General features: G+C 41.1%; 1 protein-coding gene across 3 annotated transcripts in view; it reads right to left on the bottom strand.

The window, feature by feature from the left end:
- The window catches only part of CUNH4orf19 (chromosome unknown C4orf19 homolog), an 89,116-nt gene that overhangs the window by 38,501 nt on the left and 30,309 nt on the right, over positions 1-20,306 (bottom strand). The window contains exon 2 of one of the 3 annotated variants that reach the window (XM_029563566.1): positions 3,829-3,910. The exons of the other annotated variants lie outside the window; for them this stretch is intronic. The gene's annotated coding sequence lies outside the window, so the exon portion shown is untranslated. The remainder of the gene's footprint in view (positions 1-3,828; positions 3,911-20,306) is intronic. 3 annotated transcript variants of the gene reach the window in all.

Below are 20,306 nucleotides of genomic sequence, written 5' to 3'. Positions count from 1 at the left end.
ACTCTAGTTCCAGGGGAATCAGACCCTCTCTTCTGACCTCTGCAGCACTGCACAACACGGGTGCACTCACATACATGCAGGCAATACACTCATACACATAAAAAGAATAAATAAATAATATATTTTAAAAAAACAATGTCTTCCTCTGGTCTTTGTGTACTTGGGTGTGTGCCCCCCCCCGGACACATGTAGAAACATATTACACACACAGGCACACACACACATATGTCATATACACATGTACACATATACACACTAAAATTGATTTAGTCTTCATAGAATGGTTTTAAGGAGTTTTTCCAGACTCTTCTACCCTAGTCAACCTCTGGCTGCAGCTGCTGAACAGCTAGAGTTCTTTTGTGAATGCTGACTGACATTTCTGTTTACTAGCTTAGAAAAAAGCAAAACAATGATCATGTTTAGAAGCTTCAGTTGTCGATGAGATGATCAACATCAGATCATTTTTGAAAATTAGAAGAAAAATTTCCTCATGGAATTTTTTTGTTACTACCATGCATACTTTTTAAACTTAACTTGAAATAACATTTTCTACATTTCTTTTATAAAAATTTTATTATTTTTATTTTATGGGTATTTGTGTTCACCGGCAATGCCTGCAGTGGCCAGAAGAGGGCATCAGATCTCCCTGGAACTGGAACTGAGATGGTTGTGAGCTGCTATGGGAGTACTGGGAATCCAACTTGGGTCCTCTGCAAGAGCAGCAAGTTCTTAACCTGTGAGTCATCTCTCCAGCCCCTTTCACTATTTTCTTACTCACAGACAAGCAACAAAATTTAAAAAAAAAATCAAGTCCTGATTTATAGCATTTGTCAATTTTCACGGTGTAAATGCTCTTGCCATGGTTGATTTTAAGCTACTTGTAAGTTCCTGAACACAAAGTAGAAAAAGACACAGAGCTGCACATTACTCTAGTATTACTCCCAACAGCTTCAACTGAGATGTCACACAAGAGCATAGAAAATGGTAAAATACTTAGGAATGATGTTTTGGGTATTTATTATCTTTGTGGTTAATATAATTTAATTATATTAGTTATTACAATATCACCAACTTGTTGAAATTCCAAATCCCACAGCTAGTCCTGGCACAAGTTTTCTGGGTTTTGAGCTTGAAGGGCAAATGCATTTCCCAGGCAATTTTCCCTCAGCCACAGGCCACTAACCTCCCATTAACAGTGACCTTAATGCCCATTTTCTCCTGCTGTGAGTTAATCAGTCTTAAGAAGGTAGGATGCTTGACACAAGCTTCCAGGTGAATGTTAATAGTTAGTGAAAAGCACGTGTGGAAACCAGCTCTAGGTCATGTGACTGAGGCTGTACTCAATTTGTTATTAACCAGACCAAATCTCAAGGAAGTGACAATCTAAGTTCTCACGTGTCCTTTATTTTTATACATTTATGTGTTCTATTCTGTATTTATGGATACCAGGATAATTGATAAGCCACAATTTCAGCAAATAGTGGAAGCTTAAGTACCCAAAGGGATAAAAGAACCATTAGTCATTCACCTAGCTTTAACAAAATCAATCAATAAATTAATCGCATATATGGTACCAACAATTCAATCACGGCTGGGAAGAAAATTACAAAGGAAGAAATCATGTGAATCTGAAAGATAAAAAGATTAAAGAATTATTAATGGCTATAATTGAAATTACCTAGATCTCAAACCATTCGCATATCACAGACAATTCACTATGTATTTATAGTGGACATTGAAGAATTTAGTCTAGAACCATTTTAAGGATATAAGGAGTTGTAGTAAAATGTGTTAAATTTAGCTTCACTTGGAGTCAGAGATTTTAGCTTTACTGTTTTACCATGCTGTTTCACAGAAATTCAAGTTGGATTTTTTTTTTGTAGAAAACATTTTAAGTTGAAAAAAATACAAAATGTGATAAAGAAAATATAGTTAACCGCCACCAAAGTTTAAAATCTCATGATGAATACGGAACTAGATTTACCTAAATTGAAATGTACCTAAATTGAAAATTTTTAACAGAATAATAGTGTGTGTGTGTGTACCAAGCTTACTCTGGAACCAAGGAAGAATTATTTCTCTCCTGCTAGGGTTTACATAGCACACACTGGGATTAGAACTGTCCTTGAGATTCTGAACATACACTGTTCTGTGTTACTGTATGTGAACTGGGAAGGAACACAGTGAATCTAGGGAGTGGCTCTCTACCATAACTGTTGAACCCTTGCTTCTCAGATGCAGTAGGAAGATTCTTGCCTAGGGGATCCTGCAGTAAATTAGTATGGGGGAGGAGCTTTTTAATCTCTATGCAAGTGCAGCAGAAACTGCTGATTTAAGGGTTCTCTGACCTCACTAGACTTTTAAACTCACCAGGGGAACACTGTAACTATTCAGCTAGTCCTGTCCTTTCTTGTCTCCATAACTGCTTCAAAGGCTACAATCTTTCCTGGCCTGCAACTTACTATGTAGCTGAGCAGAACCTTGAACTTCTGATCCTCCTGCCCTCTCCTCCTGAGTGCCAGGTTTACAGGTATGGACTACCATGCCTGGTTTATCCAGTACTGGGGATCAAACCCAGGGCTTCAGGTACCCTAGGCATGCATTCTATCAAGGGAACTACATTCCTGACCCCCACAGCTAAAATCTTAACAGGTTTTTAAATCTCACACAGTTGTATAAAGACAGAGCAGGCGATTCAATGAGGGCTCTCTGGACTGGGGTGGGGCCGCAGGTTGGCAGTGTGGCTGGGTGCCGTTGTGAAACAAGACCAGACATTGCGCACTCCCTGCAGTGAGGTGCACTGAATACATATTAAATATGAAAAGCTCTCCTTGCTGAGACAACATGCAGCCCATCTAGTTAAAGCGCTCTAGAGTGAAATTTTACCGTGCTGGTAAGAGCTGGTGGAACTGACCCTCACATTAAATTTGGCATTGATGCTCAAAATGAATTTGGTGCAAATGGATAAATTCAAGAAAACTCTGAAATGTAGCCCAATATCACTATTTATGTTTGCATATTATAATTCATAATTATATGTATTACCGATGAAGCTTAAATGGGAACCAAGATTGTTAATAGGTGAGAAAAAACTTTATACAAAATGTCTGCATACCATTCCTTTCACTCACTGCAATTCTAAATTGAGCCAAATCATTTCATATCAAGGGAGTCTGGCACTTTTTAATGCATTAGATTTTATTTTTTGTGTATGAGTATATTGCCTGCATGCGTGTAAGTGCACCTGTGCCATGCAATGTCCTCAGAGGTAGGCGGTATTGAAGGTGTTGAATCCCTTGAAACTGGAATTACACTTCAGGCTGGGCCATGAGATTCCAGGTATTTCTTCTTTGTTTACTTCCCATTTCACTCTAGGAGCACTGGGATTAAAATACATGCTATTGCTCCCATGCCAGCTTGATGTGGGTTCTGGGGATTTGAATTCAGGTCCTCATGCGTGTGTGGCAAGCGCTTTGACCAGGAAGCCATCTCCTCAGCCCACAGATTTTTAGGTTTTTAAACTACTGAAGTACTTAGAATTTTATAGCAAATACTTAGTCTTAATGATGAAATAAGGATGAAATGAGGAAGATACTGCTGTAGATTTTAGTAATTAAGAAGAATTAATTCTAGGTCTTTATGTAACTATATGCAGCTAGCAATATACTGGCCACTTTGGAAGAATAACATAGATATGATTTTCTCACTCCAAGAATTTCTAATTAGGGAAGCCAAGTGATCCGATCTGATCAAGCTCTGATCTGATTAAGAAGCTAAATCCAACACATGAAACAGCCTAGTGACAACTAAAGACAAACAACATGGTACCAGATTCTCCTGCGACGGCCACTCACTCAGCTTCCACTGCACACACTGTCTGGGCTCATTCACTGGTCTCCCTTACTTTGACCTATGAGTAATTGACAATACAGTATATGCTATAAATGTGAGTTTTTGTTTATTAAACCCCAAGGGCAGTGAGAAATATATGGTTCAGGAGTGATCAACTAGTCTCTAAGTTGGCCACACTAAAAGTGGCTATTTAAACAATACCCCAGTCATCCACTGATTAAGTTATAAACTAATTAATGGCTTATTAATCAGGAAAATACATTTAGGAAATAGATACTACTTGTGAGATTTAGGCATGCAGGTGGATTTTCTGGCCTTCTAAGAAAAAGGAATAAGAATCCAGTTAATCCATAGTAGCTATGTGGCTGATCCTGTAACCTGCCAGTAGATGACAGGATCTGGACCAGAAGCCGACTACTGAGAGTAACAGAATCCTATGTCTGGAATATTGTCAGGTTGACTCAAGTACAGTGTGGTTCATCTCTGCATCTTTGGAGTCAACTAACCGTAAATCAAAGCACCCCCCCCCCGCTTGCCTGTACTAAACAGATACAGATATTTTTCTTGGAATTCTTCAAACATTATAGTCTATATTTCTCACACAGCATTTATACTGTATTAAATGTTAGAAGGAATCTAGAGATTATGATTTGGTGCATGGGAAGATGTGCATCGGTTATACATGCAAGCATTGTGTCATTTTATGTAAGGGACTTGAGCGCCTCATTTGGAATCTATGGGACTTGTAGACTAATTGTGCACATACAAAAGACAACTGCATCTTTCTGGGATGGGTACTGGTAGGAACTGAAACAATAAAGAAGAGACCTATGGCGTACACAATAAAGTCAGTGTTGCTTTGAACTTGTTTGCTAGTACAAAGTTTGGGAATACATGGAGAAGAGAGCTGAGGGTGGTTTTCACCACACTCTGGTGAGGGGTCTGTTAGGGAGTGGCTGCCCCTTACCCACTTCAGGCTTCCTCGTGGCTGCTGTTATCTGTGCTTAATACAACCTAATTTTATCTTTCGATGCTCTAAAGACCTGTTTTAATGTTTAGTGCAGTTTTGGACTTCACTGGCTAGCCATGTGGCTGATTGTATTTCCTCTGGTTTCAATTTCATTGTCACTAAATGAGGACAGCAGCACTTTCTGGGATTACTGTAAAGACATTTTGTTAGGCTGCATCATTAATTTCCCTCCTCCATATCACTGTCCATTGCTTGCTTACTTGCTTGATAGACTATAACTATGTAGCTTAGCTGGGCTTAAACTGGGCCTACTACTTCAGCTTCCTGTGGGCTGGCACTACAGGTGTGTAACATAACACCCGGCTTAGAATTTTTGAATTAACAGCATTTATTTGATGTACTGGTTTCATTTGAATATTATCCCCATTTTGAGAGAAAACAAAGTAAACATCAAAATGATGTCTTTTTCCCTCTCATAAAACTTCAACCACGAATTTGTTGTGCAACATTCAACTGAATATTAGCGTTAGAGAAGGTTTCTGAATTCAAATCAAAGTGAGGTATTAAATTCATCTGGAGGCTATTTCTGATTAAAGTGAACCTTCAACAAAATAGTTATTATGAAGCTCTCATTTCTGTATTTTATTTTTATGTTCATGATTTCCCATTTGATTCTTGCCTCTTATTCATACTGAAACTTGGATGTTTTCAAGAATGTATTGAGGCATCTTATTCAATGTAGATATATCAGGTTTAGAGTTGGCATCAAATCCTATCTTTGCATCAAGCATTTAAGACCCATATGCAACTGGTCCAAGAGGAGCAAGGATTTAGATGACTGTTTTTTGTACTAGGTACATGTGAAGAGCTCTGGTCAAAAGAAACTAAGTCTGTAGTCAAAAGGCTTTCTTTGTATGAACAGGTACAGAAGAAATACAGAAGAAATACAAATTAAAACTTTTTAAAAAATCTTTTTGAGACAGGGTCTCTGTATAGCCCTAGCTGGCCTGGAACTCACTATGTAGACCAGGTTGGCCTTGAACTCAGAGAGATCCACCTGCCTCTGCCTCTGAAGTGCTGGGATTAAAGATACGCACCACTACCCCTGGCTAAAATAGTTTTTAACACTTGATTATGTACACAGATATTGGTAAGTTAAAAAATATTTTTCTACGTTAAAAAGGAACCTTGGTTTTGTATTAATGATTTCATTTTGATCTTAGCCACTGATGTAAAATTTTGACAGTTGAAAATGAACTCAGCAGAGATTGCCAAATCTCGCTCCAAGGAACATTTATGAAGAAGCAAAAGCACAGTTCACTTTCACGAACATTTTCATTTTAATCTTTCCCTTCTATTTCAATAAGTTCCATGATCACTATTAAAATTGTCTCTATTTTATAATCAAATAGGATGTATTTTTCAAACTGAGGGTGGGGAACCAACAATGGATTTTTAACACAATTTTTAGAAGTAACCATCCATATCAAAACCTGGTAAAAGAGACTACATGAGAATTTTGCTGCTTATGCTACAGCATGGCACAGGATGGTTCAGGATTATACAGTGGGGCACAAGGTAAGGATAATATGCCGGCTGCATTGTCTATGGATGCCCCAAGTAACTTCTGCTCCATGTATTTTTGCAAAGTAACCTTGACGCTTTGTCTGCTGAGGAGGGGTATAGTCTTTGTCACCTTTCACAAACCTGGATGGAACTTTGTGAGTGCTTCAGTCAATAAAATAAGAGTGTCTTAGTGTCAATCTTAGTACCATAGACTAGGGGGCTCAAAAGCAACAGAAATTGATCTCTCACAGTTCTGAGGGTTGAAAGTAGGAGATAAGAGTGCCAGCATGGTTGGGTTCTAGTAAGAGACATTTTCCAGATTTCAGATATGAGAGGAGGAGGAGGAGGAAGGGGAGGGGGAAGAGAGGAAGAGGAGGAGGAAGAGGAAGAGGAGGTTCAGGAGGAGGAGAGGGAAGGGAGGGAGGGAGAGAGGGAGGAAGGAGAGAGAATACGAAAGCATACACACACTCTCTCTGAAATCACCTTTATAATCAAGGCACTAACAGCATCTTAGGGGGTTCCACACTCATGACCTAATCACCTCCCAAAGGCCCTGCTGTCTAATACTTAATCATACTGGGTTAGGATTTCAATCATTTTGAAGAAAAGACTAAACATTTACTCCATAGACCTGGCAAATGTGACAGGAGGTATTTTCTGAAATTAGATCATATAAATGCCTTCGATTTCCACTTTCCTTCTTAGAAACTAAGGAGTTCCTGGAAAGGATGCAACCCACAGCCCTGACTGACCCCTCTGATGGCCAGCACAACATTACCAGCAGAATGAGAGTCACATGAACTCCTTCAGTCTCAGCATCACCACTTGAGTCCTGTCTGGATTGTAGATATGTGAGCAATTTTTGTTCTAAAGTAACCAACTTTTGAAGTAGTTTATTATTTATTTATTTATTTAATTAATTTATTTATTATTATTTATTGTGTATGAGTGTATTGCCTGCACGTATATAAGTGTACCCATGGTGTGCAGTGCCTGTAGAGGACAAAGAGGGTGTCAGATCCCCTGGAACTGGAGTTTTGGACAGTTGATAGCCACCATGTGGGTGCTGGGAATTGAACCCATGTCCTCTGCAAGAGCAATCAGTACTCTTAACTGCTGAGCCATCTCACCAGTCCCTTGAAGTAGTTTATGATACAGCAATTGAACTCAAAACAGACAATTAAAAGGAAAACTTAAATTTTTAAAAATTACATTTATTTGTGTGTATATGTGCATATGTGTATGGATGCACACATGCACTCATGCCAAGGCACGTATGTAGAGGTTAGAGGACAACCTGTGAGAGTCAGTTCTCTCCTTACAGTGTGTGGATTCCAAGTACTGAATTCAGTTCTTCAAGTTTGGCAGCAAGTGTCTCAACCTGCTGAACCATCTTGCTGCCCCATACAACATATAATTTAAAGAATTCTGTTTCAGGTTTATATGTGTATATGTATACTTACAGATATCTTGAGTTAGAAACTACTATGAATTGCATATTTCCCCCTAAAGCTTATGCTGAAAGTTAATTGCCATTTTGATGATGGGAGGCAGGACTATGCTCATGGCTGACTGGTGCAGTTACAGAAGTTTAGTTCCGTCCCCTCTCGCTTTCTCTTGCCCTTCACCCATTTGCCATGGGATGATCTGACCAGAAGGCCCTTGCTAGATGCTGCTCTCTTCATCTTGGGCTTCCCAGTTTCAAGAACCATGTCTTAAACTTTCTCTTCTTTATAAATTATCCAGTCTGTGATATTCTGTTATAGCAGCACAAAATGGATTAAGTCAGAAAACAGATAACAGAGAGTGATGTTGACATTACAAATATGTGAAAATGTGAGAGAAGTTTTGGAACAAATTAATGGGTGGCGGTGGTGGGGAATTTGGAGGAGTAGGAGTGGAAAAACCTAAATTGCTCTTAATGGCATGTGACGGACAACTTGGAAAGAAAGAATAGTAGGGAAGTTCTGAAATTACTTTAGAGATGACTGATGTGGCCACAAACAGGATGTTGGCAGAAACGGGAATGGGAAAGGTTACTCTGATGAGGTCTCAGATGGAAGTAAGGAAGGCTTTGGAAACTGGAGCATCCTTGTTATAACACAGCAAAGAAGGTGGCTAAGTGAGTCAAGCCCCAGGGTTCTGGTGGAAGCAGGCATGATGAAAACACATCCCAGTAGGAAAGCATTCAAGGTTCTCTGTGGTTTCTAACTGCATACACAGTAAAATATGAAGAATGGATTTCATCATTAAAAAGAAGGATTTGGGGGGTTATCAGGGTGGCCCTGTGGTAGGAAATTAAAGTATTTTAAAAAATATTTTATTTTTTTTATGTGTATGAGTGTATTGCCTGAATGTCTGTAAGTTTACCTGTGTTGTGCAATGCCCTTGGAGTTCAGAAGAAGGCACTGGCTCCCCCTGGAACTGGAGTTATGGACGGTTGTTGGTCCCTATGTAGGTGCTGGGAACTGAACCCAGGTCCTCTGCAAGAGCAGCTAGTGCTCTTAACCACTGCACCATCTCTCCAGCCTTGAAAGCACATTTTCAGGAGAGGAAAACCAAGGGTGTGGCCTTGGAGTCATTTGAGAAGGAAATCAGTGTGGAGAGAAACAAGCCAAAGACTATTCCTCAAGGGCTGAGTGAGTGACCCTGGAGGCACAGCAGCGACTCCATCACAACCCTTCCCATCACAGCCCGAGAGAAACATGAAAAGATGTCTTCAGAATCAGGCTGGAGGCCTCAACTCTCTGCTCTCTGCCTTTGGATGCAATACTCCTCAGTTGTGCCAGCAGTGGCTCAAGCCAGCCTTCTTGGGGTCCCATACCCGGCTCTGGAAAACAGAGAGCTGTGAACTGTCATGGTATCCATATGGAGCACAGAATGCAGTAGCTGAGACATAGTCTCCTCCACCTTGATTTCAAAGGATGTACTGGACAGTCTGAGGACTCTGGTTGAGACTTGTCACAGCAGTGGAGCCCTGGGGTGGGGCTGTCCCTAGACATAGAGCTATACAGCTACTACATTACAGCAGCTGCAGGCACAAACCTCCAACCCAGGAAGGTGTTGTGTAGGTGGATCCCAGCAAAGCATCGGGGTTGGGCTGCATGAGGACTTGGGAAGGGGCAACACCACTCCCCTTGTGTCTGACAGGTGGGGCAAGGAGTCAAAGAAGACTATCCTCAAACCTTCAGATTCTGTGTTGTTTTTCCCTTGCCCAAAGACCCGTTAACCCATTCTTTGTCAGGATTTCTCCCTTCTGAAATGGCAATGTCCATCCTACATCTGTGCTACCTCTACCTTTTGGGAACACTGGCCTGCCTTTATTCCAGGCTCACAGCTACAGGGAATTTGCCTGAGGGTGAATTGTGCCATGAGATGCAACTCTGGACTTCTGAGTTGATGCTGGAACCACTGAAGGCTTTTGAGGCTACTGAGATAGAATGTATATCTTGTTTGTGAAATGACTATGAGTTTAGGGGTGTGACAGAGACAGAACACAATGGCCTAGGATCTGTGTCTCTTTTAAAGTTCATGTTGAAACTTAACTGTCATTGTATAAAAAATTTTGCATTTATTTATTTTGTGTGTGTTCGTGTGTATATGGGTGTGTGTATGCCATGGTATATGTATAGAAGTCAGAGGCCGTCTTGTGGAAGACAGTTCTTTCCTTCCACCATATGGGTCCTGGGGATCAGACTCCAGTCATCCATCTTGGCAGCAAGCACCTTTACCTGCTGAGCCATCTTACTGGCCCCATTTTAACAGTTTTAAGGTGGAACATTTAAGATGTGATTAGGTGAGGAAAGTTCTGTCTTCATGAATGGGATTTCAGATGTTAACGGTGATTTGTCCCCCTCCCCCTTGTCTTCTCTTAACCTTCTGCCTTCTGCCATTAGATGGAGGAAGGAAATCTTCCCTAGATGTCTCTTGATCTCAGACTTCCCAGACTCAGAACTATGAGTCAGTAAGTTTTAGCTAATTAGAAATTACCCAACCTCAGGCATTTGCTTATAGCAGCACAGAACAAACACAGAACATCCCATTTAGGAGGTTATGTTGACTATCGGCTGCTCCTGTACCACTAACTGATCACCAGGTTCTCAGTTCTGAGGGGTTGTTCAATGCACTCTACATCTCTCCAGCCTTCACTGCCCAGAGACACAGGTCAACACATTTTCTTCAGGCATCTGTTCCTCTACTGTCTCTGTGCTTTTTCACCCTAGCACTGTGATAAAACTGTAGAAAGTTAAGCTGTGTTGTCAGTAACTAAATTTAACAACTTGCTCTCAGTTCTCAACCTCTATTAAGAATTCAGTATTTGCGACCCGCCCCCACACACATATGTTGCATATGAACACCCAGTGTTATCAACCTTCAATAGAGGTAGTTAAGGTTAAATGAGGTCAGAAAGGTAGAACCCTAAAGGATTAGTGTCTTATAAGAAGAAAACCTAAAGAGCTTGCAGCAGGACAGCGTATGTGAAGACACAGCAAGGATGGGGCTATCTACAGACTGGGAAAAAAGTTGGGCAGAGTCATCCCCAGAAACTAAACCTTCTGGAACTGTGACCTTGGGCTTCCCAGCCTCTAGAAATATAAGAAAATAATTTTCTGCATTTTAAGTGATGCAGCCTGTGGTATTTTGTTATGGTAGCTCAGGTAGACTAAGAAAATCTTGGCATTTTTTTTTTCTTCAGGAATCAAGAGCAGCTAAATAGAGGCAACTTTGGAAGTATGCTCAATTTTGAAATCCAATGTCGGTACTGACAAGCAAACTGTAAGCCAAAGGAGTTTCTGCATAGCATCTCTGCAGAACTAGTCATAGGTCCCCAGTAAACCCCCATCAACATCTCTGAGACCATACAACAGCACCCCAACTATCCCCAGCAGTGTTCTCTTGGAAAGGCATCCATACTGCTTCTCAGCATGTATGATTTCACTTCCTCAGATAACTTTGCTTCCTCTTCTAAATAAAACTCTGGCTTCCTGGCCTGTTGAGTGTGTCTATTTTTTTTTAAAACATCTGAAATCCTATTGCTTTGGGCCTGAGGTGAAGTGTTTGGTAGAGAGGGAGGCCGCTCATCTCATGGCAGCCAGGGAGCAAAGAGAGAGAGATGGGGGTGGGTGGGTGCTGGGGACAAGACATGGCCTTCAATGTTACCCCCTGACCTATACCTCTAATCAGTCCCACCTCCTAATAGCCAGTTCAGCTATGAACCCCTTAATGGATTAATCTTTGGGGGTGGCTAGTGCTTTCATGAGCCAATCCCATCTCAATCCTGCCACCAGCTGGAAACCAAACCTTTTACCCATGAGTCTTTGAGACATTCTATATCTAACCCATAACAGGAAGATTAAGCCCACACACATGCAGCATCCTGAGAACGTTCTCATCCACCTAAGTCTCCTAGACACTGGCCTTCATGTCCTTACCCTCCAGGGAAAATGTGGAAGAGCTTTCTTAGAGGATCTGACTAACCCAGGAGGAAATACCTAAAAATCGTTCCACTGTATGTTCCTGACAGCTAGTTCAGCCAGATCATTACAGTGAAAGTCACCACCAGTGAGCATGGTGCCTCCCCAAAACAGACAACACACTCTGTTGTGGAGTCTTGCTGGAGGAAGTACGTTACTGGGGGCAGGCTTTGAGAGTTCACAGCCTTGCCCACTCTAGTGTACTTTCCCTCTCTGTTAACTATGCCTAGAGGAAATGGGATCAGACAGCTTTCTGCCACTGCCATGAAGTCCCTGCATTATAGGCATCTAGCCTCTGGAACAGTAAGCCAAAGGAAGCTCTTCCTCAAGTTGTTCCTGGTAATTCTAACAGAAACAGAAAAGTAACTAATACACAGTGTGAAAATCACTTCTAAAACTCATGCTGAAATTTAATTCCATTGTAAAGATACTAAGACATGGAGCATTTGAGAGGTGGTTAGGCCACAAGTGTCTGCCTTTATGAATGACTGAGTCCTTATTGTGAGAGTAGATTAGTTATGTGAGTAGATCTGTTATGAAAGCATTTTGTCTGACTTTTCTGTCTTGCACATGCTTGCTCATCTTCTTGCCTCGTTTTGATGCACATAGAGACCTATATCAGATGCTGACACCATGATTTTCAGCCTCCAGAGCCATGAGACATACCCACTTCTGTTGTTTGTAAGAAACCCAGTCTGGTATTCTAACAGCAAAAAATGTACTAAGATACATGAGGCCCAGAAACAGGAACTCTAACACAGGAAGAAATGAGAGAGGGCAGGAGACCTCAGACATAGCATGGACCCAAAGGCAGGTCAGAACACCATCCACAGGACAGCTAGGAAACAGAGAGGATCACTGAACATCTCAAAAAACTACTTAGAAAACGGAAGGCGGGATGAAACACATGAACGGAAGGGTGGTTCTCAAACTTTTTTCACGTCGTTATCCAGGTGTGATGTTAGACACACACACACACACACACACACACACACACACACACACTCACGCACACGAAAGAAAATAAACTTGACAAAACGTAAAAATAGCCGGGTGTGGTGGTGCATGCCTTTAATCCCAGCACTCGGGAGGTAGGCAGATCTCTGTGAGTTCAAGGCCAGCCTGGTCTACATAGTGAGTTCCAGGACAGCTGGGGCTACAGGGAGATCCCATCTCAAAAAAAAAAAAAATCCAAAAACTATGTAAAAATAAAATGATTAACTTCAGGGTTGTGTTGGAAAGCCAAGAATGAAAAAAAAAAAAAGTTTAGGGGGCTGGAGAGATGGCTCAGTGGTTAAGAGCCCTTGTTGCTCTTCCAGAGGACCTGAGTTCAGTTCCCAGCACCCATATCAGGCAGCTTACAACCAACTGTAGCTCCAGGGGATCCAAAGGCCTCATCGGGCCCCATGGACACCTGTGTTTACTGCTCCCCCATATATACATACAATTAAAAATGAAAATAAATCTTAAATAGTTTAGGATATGGCCCATCTAACAATATGATCTATAGTCATAAAATGCCAAGAGTGTAAACTGAAACTGAGATTTAAGTGTATCACGAGGAAGACAGTTGATTTCACACAGTGTGGAGAGTCAGTGTCCGATGCCCCAAACCCAAACAACCAAGCAATACATACTGTATATCACAGTACTGGACTTAAGTTCCAGACAAGGAGTCAAAAGTGATGTGTTTGGGGGAACATAAAATAGGAGAGCTGAGACTTTCCTTTTGAAAAGCACTTTAGGGCTAGTGAGATGGTTCAGAAGGTAAGGGTGCCTGCTGCCAAATCAGAAGACCTGAGTTCGATCCCTGGGACCCACATGGTAGAAGGAGAGACTGACTCCCGAAAGTTGTCCTCTGATCTCCACATGTATGCCATGTGTGCACAAATCAATCAATCAATAAATAATGAACAAATTAATAAAAATATAATATTTCTTAAGAAGCACTGTAAAATCTGGAATCTTAGCACAGCTATAGAATACACAGTATACTCTGGTACATATCTAGTATATAACTGGTCAAATTAACAAAAATGATTTCAAGTATAATAGTATAGAGACATAAAAAATATAGGCCTTAGAGACTTAGAGAGATGGTTCAGTTGGTAAAATGCTTACCTTACAGGCACAAGGACCTGAGCTTAATTCTCAGAACCCATGTAAAAAACACTGAGCACCGGCACCTACTTATGATCTTAGCTCTGGGGAGGCTGAGGCAGGGGACTCCTGGTGTTTGCTGGCCAGCCAGCCTAGCTTACCTGGTGAGTCTCAGGCCAGTGAGAGACCATCTCAATAAAAGGAGAGGATGGCACCTGAGGAATGACACCCAAGGTTGTCCTCTGGCCTCCAAACAGATGTGCATGCACACTGTACATACGCACACACACGGACACATATACATACATAGAAAAATAGATCTTAGCAAAGCTGCCTTTATCTGACTTGGGTACATAATTTTTGGAATGCTCACTTTCCTTTTTCTTGAGTTGAGAGACTTGAACTAGGAAGTTTCTAATGTTCCTTGACCTTTTTCTGTCTATGTCGCTTCCGTTTCGTTGTACACATGCCTGTACTTTTGAACACAGACTCACAGAACACTGATAACTGAGAGAATGTCTAATTATTTTGATGGTTAAAACTTAATGGCAATTAAAGACACAGTTCAAATCTACCATCTCCTGATTTGCATGGGAGGCTGCCCTTCTGTCTGCCTCTGTCTGCATGAGACACACAGGAAGAGACCAAAGTCCCCTGTTGTTTAGACTCTGGCCTGTAACGTAAGTGCATATTGACTAAAAGTTAATATTTATCCATCTAGTTTGTTAAGCTCTGCTTGAGAACTTGGTGGGGAGATGAAGAAAGCATAACAAATGCTGGAGCGAATCTGCAAGAAGTCCCTGTTACTCCTTAGTAGCACAGGCCAAGCCCACAGTGCATGTCTATGGCACACCAAAGAAGAATGTGAACATTCCCTCTAACACCGGTGCTAGAATGAGGGCGGGTGGAGGTGAGGCAGAAGCTTTGAGTTTAAAAGACAATGGAGATTTCCCAGTTCAGACCATTACTGTAGCCGCTGTGATTTGGGTGGGCTGCTTAGCCCATCTCTGCACAGAGTTCCTTATCCATTGATGAAGGCTAATCAAAATGTATTCTGTATGGCTATGAGAATAATGTGTTAATTCTTGAAGAACACTGAAAATGGAGTTTTGCTATAAATTCTCTACAAACAGATGGAAAGGACGTGGTGTGATGGCCTTGAATGGATTCGTGGCACTTGCTTTTTGTGATCTTTTCTTCTGCACGTTGTGTAGCTGGGTGGTAAGAATGGCAGGGCATCTACAGGGGAGAATTTCCCATGGCAAATTTGGTCCAGTCCATCTCAGCAAGGTCAAGGAACATACTGTGCACTAAGCACTGTAATCCCATTGGGTGAGATCTCAGGTTGCCCTTGTCTTCTCACTGCATTTTGGATCTGATGCTAATACTTTTCCTTTGCCAGATTTATTTGGCACTCTGGGCCTGGTGGAAAAACTGTGCTGGTGCCAAGTCAAGAGTTCAGTGCTGGCTTAGAGACACACTCTCATTCACTTTGCCAGGACTCTGACAGTATCTGGCATCCCGAGAAGGTGCTCAATAAATGCTCAAGTAAAAATGAAGAAAAAAATGAGGCACCACTTACACAAATTATATGACCAAACCTCAGAGTGACCCATGTTATCCAAAAATGCTGCCTTCTTTCTTGCATTCATTTTTCATTTATGCAAAAGGATTTATAGTTAAACCACCATATCAAATGGTATCATACTATGTGTATAATCTACAGTGGAACAAAATCTTGGTAATGTAGTATTTTAAAGCAGTGAGCTCTTTTCTTCTAAAAACTTCAAAATCTAGGAAAAAGATTTAATGGTGATATCAAACAAACATTTCTGACCCGCAACCAAAATGAATACATTATATGTAAGAATTTCAATGGCTTTTTATTTATTTCATTGTGGTAAGAATGCTTACTGTAAGGTCTAATCTCTTAACACATTTTATGTGTGCAACGCAGTATTGCTACTATTCACAATGCTAGACAGCGGCTCTCCAGCATTTACATGTTTTTTAAAAAGCTTTAATTTTTTTGTGTACATAGATGTGTGTCTGTGTCTATGTATGCACATGTGTGAAGGGAGGTGTCCATAGAGGCCAGATGAGGATGTTGGATCACCTGGAGCTGGAGTTACAAGCAGTTATGAGCCACCAGATATGGGTACTGGGAACCCAACTTGGGTCTTCTCCAAGAGCAGTCCATTTCCTTAACTGCTGAGCCATCTCTCTAGCCTGGTATTTACCTCTCTTGTATAACTAAAACTTTCTATCTGTTGAGTCCCCGCCCCCTAGTCCCTGTCCCCTTGACTCCTACCATTCTTTCTGTATGTATGAGTTTGGTAATTGACATGTCTCTTGTAAGTGGAAACATGAAACATTTGACCTTCCTATGCTTGGCCTCTTGTCTGTTAGTTACTTTGTATAACTGTGACCAAAATCCCTGACACAAACACTTAAAAGAGAATGTGTTAATTACTTTCCTCATCGCTATGGTAAAATACCTGGAGGGTAGGTTTATTTTGGTTCATGTTTTGAATGGGTACTGCCCATCATGGTGAGAACATCTCCCAGTTGTAGTAGAAAATCATGTGGCAGCTACTTGTTACAGGTACAGACCAAGAAGCCAAGAGAGCTTGGGGGCAGAGTGGGGCTGACACAGAACCACCTAGCTCCACATCTACAGTCCTTATCTACCAGCTTAGCCCTACTACCTCAAATGTCTTAAAACCAGCAGCTGGCAAAGAGCCGTTGAAACACTTGAGCCTGTGGGGGACATGTCACATTCAAACAGTAACAGAGAGGATTTATTTTGGCTTGTGGTTTCAAAGATGTCTGCTCACCATGGCAGGGAGAATGCAACAGAGAAAAGCGGCTGCCATCATGGTGGCCAGGAAGCAGGGAGGGGATGGGGAAAAGACACAGCCCCAAAGGACATGCCCAGTGGCTTGCTTCCTCCAAAAGTTTCTGGAACCTTCCAAATAGTGCTATCAGCATTCAACACATGAGCCTGTTGGACATCTCATATTCAATCTACAACATTCCTCATCTTCACCAGCACTTATGATTGCTTACCATTTTGATAATCACAAATCTTAAAGGTGTGAGGTGATGTCTTATTCAGGGTTATTTATTAATTTATTTACTTACTTATAGAGAGGGTCATGCTATATAGTTCTGGCTGACCTAGTACTTGCCATGTAATCCAGGCTAGCCCTCTTGTGGCAATCCTCCTGCCTCAGTCTTCTTGGTGGTGAGATTATAGGCATGTGGCTCCATGCCTAGCTTATTCTCGCTCTCTCTTTTTTAATGTTCATGAGTGTACTACCTACATGTAGGTAGGTGCAGCCATGTTGTGCAATGCTTGTGGAGGTCAGAAGAGGGCATGGAACTGGAGTTATGGACAGTTGTCAGCTACCATGTGAGTGCTGGGAATTGAACCCAGGTCCTCTGCAGGAGTAGGCAGTGCTCTTAACCACTGAGCCATCTCTCTAGCCCCTCATTCTTGCTTTGATTTGAATTTCCTTGATCATTACTGGTGTCGAGAACCTTTCTATATACCTGCTGCCCCTTTGTATATATTCTTTGGACATATTCAATTCTATTCAAGTCCTTTGCTCATCTTAAAATCAGATTATTTGTTCTTTTCTATTGAGTTATGTACTTCTTATATTATGGTCTACAAGTATATGCCACCGTTCCATAGGCTGTCTTTCATTTTGTTGTTTCCTTTACCGTGCAGAAACTTTTAGTCTGATGTAGTCTTGCCATCTGCTTTTGTTTTTGTTTGTTGTTTTGTTGTTTGGTTGTGTTGATATGAGATAGTTGAAAGAAAGGGAGGGGCAGACGAGAAGCAAAAGAGATATGACAATCATTTGAGCAAAGTCTACTAGTAGACAAAAAGGGATAGCAAAGGATTGGTAACACATCAGAGGGTGAAGAATACATAGACTGTAATATCATGTCCTCATCCACTTTACCCAGAATCCCTTGTGGTGGGGTTCCCACACCTACTCAGGTCCAGACCATTACGTGCAAGATGAGAAAGCTGGAGGGAAGGGAAGCAGAGGGTCTGCTGTTTCTGCTGGCAAATCCTGTGAGGACACACACAAGGGACGTCAAGAAGCAGGAGGCAAGGCATTATTTTTTTATAAACATGACTCCATCAGGCATGACTTGACTGTGGAGCCACCATTTGTGAAGGCCACCCAGTAACTCCAGCTGTAGCAGTGCTCCTAGAACCAAGAGCTCTACCTCTGGTTTCAATGTAGAAGCACTGAGACTATAGACTCTTCACTGCTGAGCCATCGCCCCACCCCAAAGGACATACATTCTTATAGCCAGAGTTTGAAAGGAAGAAAGACTGGGTATCAATAATAATAAATACTACTACTACTACTACTACTACTACTACTACTACTACTACTAATGTTGGGTGATAGTATTTTCCTCAAATAAATGAGTTTTTACTTGGAATTATACCAGAGCCCCCAGAGGATTGATGGGTAGAATTTGGAGCCATTATGAACTGAATTGTGGAAAGGTCACTACTTCTGTTTTCAGTAATCTCTAAAATTTAGCATTTTGAATGCATATATAAAACTATGGCACCAACAAAAGTTCCTATGACTTTTTGTACAGTAGAAATAACAGATCTTTTCATATTATACTAGAGTTGTATCACATCTGAAAGATGTTTATGCTCATAAATCTATGCTGAACTTGAATGGATTTGGGGACTGTTTCTTCATGAAAATATGATCCTAGAAGGTGAGGGGAAGAAAGGCAACAGAGCAATGCCATGACCTGGCAATTTGACTTCCAGACTTTTCCAAAAGAAGTGAAAATATATATGCACATAAAGACTGCAATGGATAATAGCAGCAGCCTAATTCAAAATGGCCCCAACTAGAAACAAACCAAATATACATCAACAGTATCAAACACTGTTGCACAGTCACATCCCGAAATGCTACTGAACACTAAACAGAATGCATTACTGACCCTGTCAAAACGGGTATCAACAACACTGATGAAACTTCAAGGCATGCCAAGTAAAAGAAACCTCGCACAAATGAGAACATACCATGTGATTCATTTACATGAAGTTTTCAACAGGATAAATTTTTAAAAATCAGAAGAATGACTGACTTCATGGAGCTGGGAACAAGGATAGACCAGGATGGGGAACAGGGGATTTTCCCAAATAACGACCATGGTCTCCATGTACCTGATAGAGATGTACATTGCATAATTGCATACTGTTGTCAAAACTCAGGATTTGCACATTTCCCTGTATGGAAATTATATCTCAGGAAGGGGAGAAGGTGAAAGATGGAAAAAGGAAACAGGAAAAGAAGATAACTATGAAATAAAAATCAATCTCATATCTGAGTGTTTAAGGATGGAATTAAATGAGGCTGGTACCATCCTCTGAAATGTGCATTTTAAAAAAGATGGACTAATAGATAGAGGGATGGTTAGATGAACAGATATGTGATGAAGAAAACATGTGAAGAGTTTTCATTAAGAAGTCTAGCTGAATGGCTGGGGGGATATCTCAGTCAGTAAAGTGCTTGCCTTGCAAACATGAGAACCCAAGTTTAACTCCAAGAACCCACATAAAATAAAGCTGGGCATGTAGATATAATCCCAGCACTGTGGAAGTGGAGACAAGCAGATCCTGGGGCTCAAAGGCCAGTCAGACCAGCCTATTTGATGAGTCTCAGGCCTATGAGGGACTCTGCCTCAATAAAAGCTGCAGCGTGGCTGAGGAATGACACTTGTGGCTTCCTCTGACCTCTACATGCACATCCTGATGTATACCCACATACATATGAATAAGCACATACATCCACACATATAACCACACAAAAGAAGTCTAAATGGTAGGCGTGGCTCATGTACAATTCTTTCAACTTTCCTGTAGTTTAAAAATGTTTGTAATGACAAATAATGTATTGAGTTAATATCTTTTTTTGCCTTTTGATGCATTTCAATAACTTTTACACAACTAAAGCTACTTCAAACATGCCAGTATTTTATAAGGATCTTGCTCTGCTTTAAATACACAAGTCTCAATGTCACATATAATACTCCATCTCAGTGGTAACTATTACTCATTCCCAGTATAGGCCCCACCATGTCTTGGGCTGTGCCAGGCACTGCACTGGTTACTGCACTCATGAGGTCCTTACACAAAGAAAGCAAGAGCTTTCACTGCAGTTTCAAAGAAAGCCCAGGCTCAGTTATAGCTGCAGGATTTCCAGACAGCTACAAACTAGAACAAACTGGTGTCCAAGAGGAAGAGAATGTCTTCAGTGGTATTTTTAAGACTGTGTCACTCAAAT

The sequence above is a fragment of the Nannospalax galili genome, unplaced genomic scaffold, assembly GCF_000622305.1.
Source record: "Nannospalax galili isolate Female #2095 unplaced genomic scaffold, S.galili_v1.0 scaffold236, whole genome shotgun sequence".
Classification (NCBI taxonomy): domain Eukaryota; kingdom Metazoa; phylum Chordata; class Mammalia; order Rodentia; family Spalacidae; genus Nannospalax; species Nannospalax galili.
The sequence above is the reverse complement of the archived record's forward strand: the minus strand, read 5'-3'. Positions and strand labels throughout refer to the sequence as shown.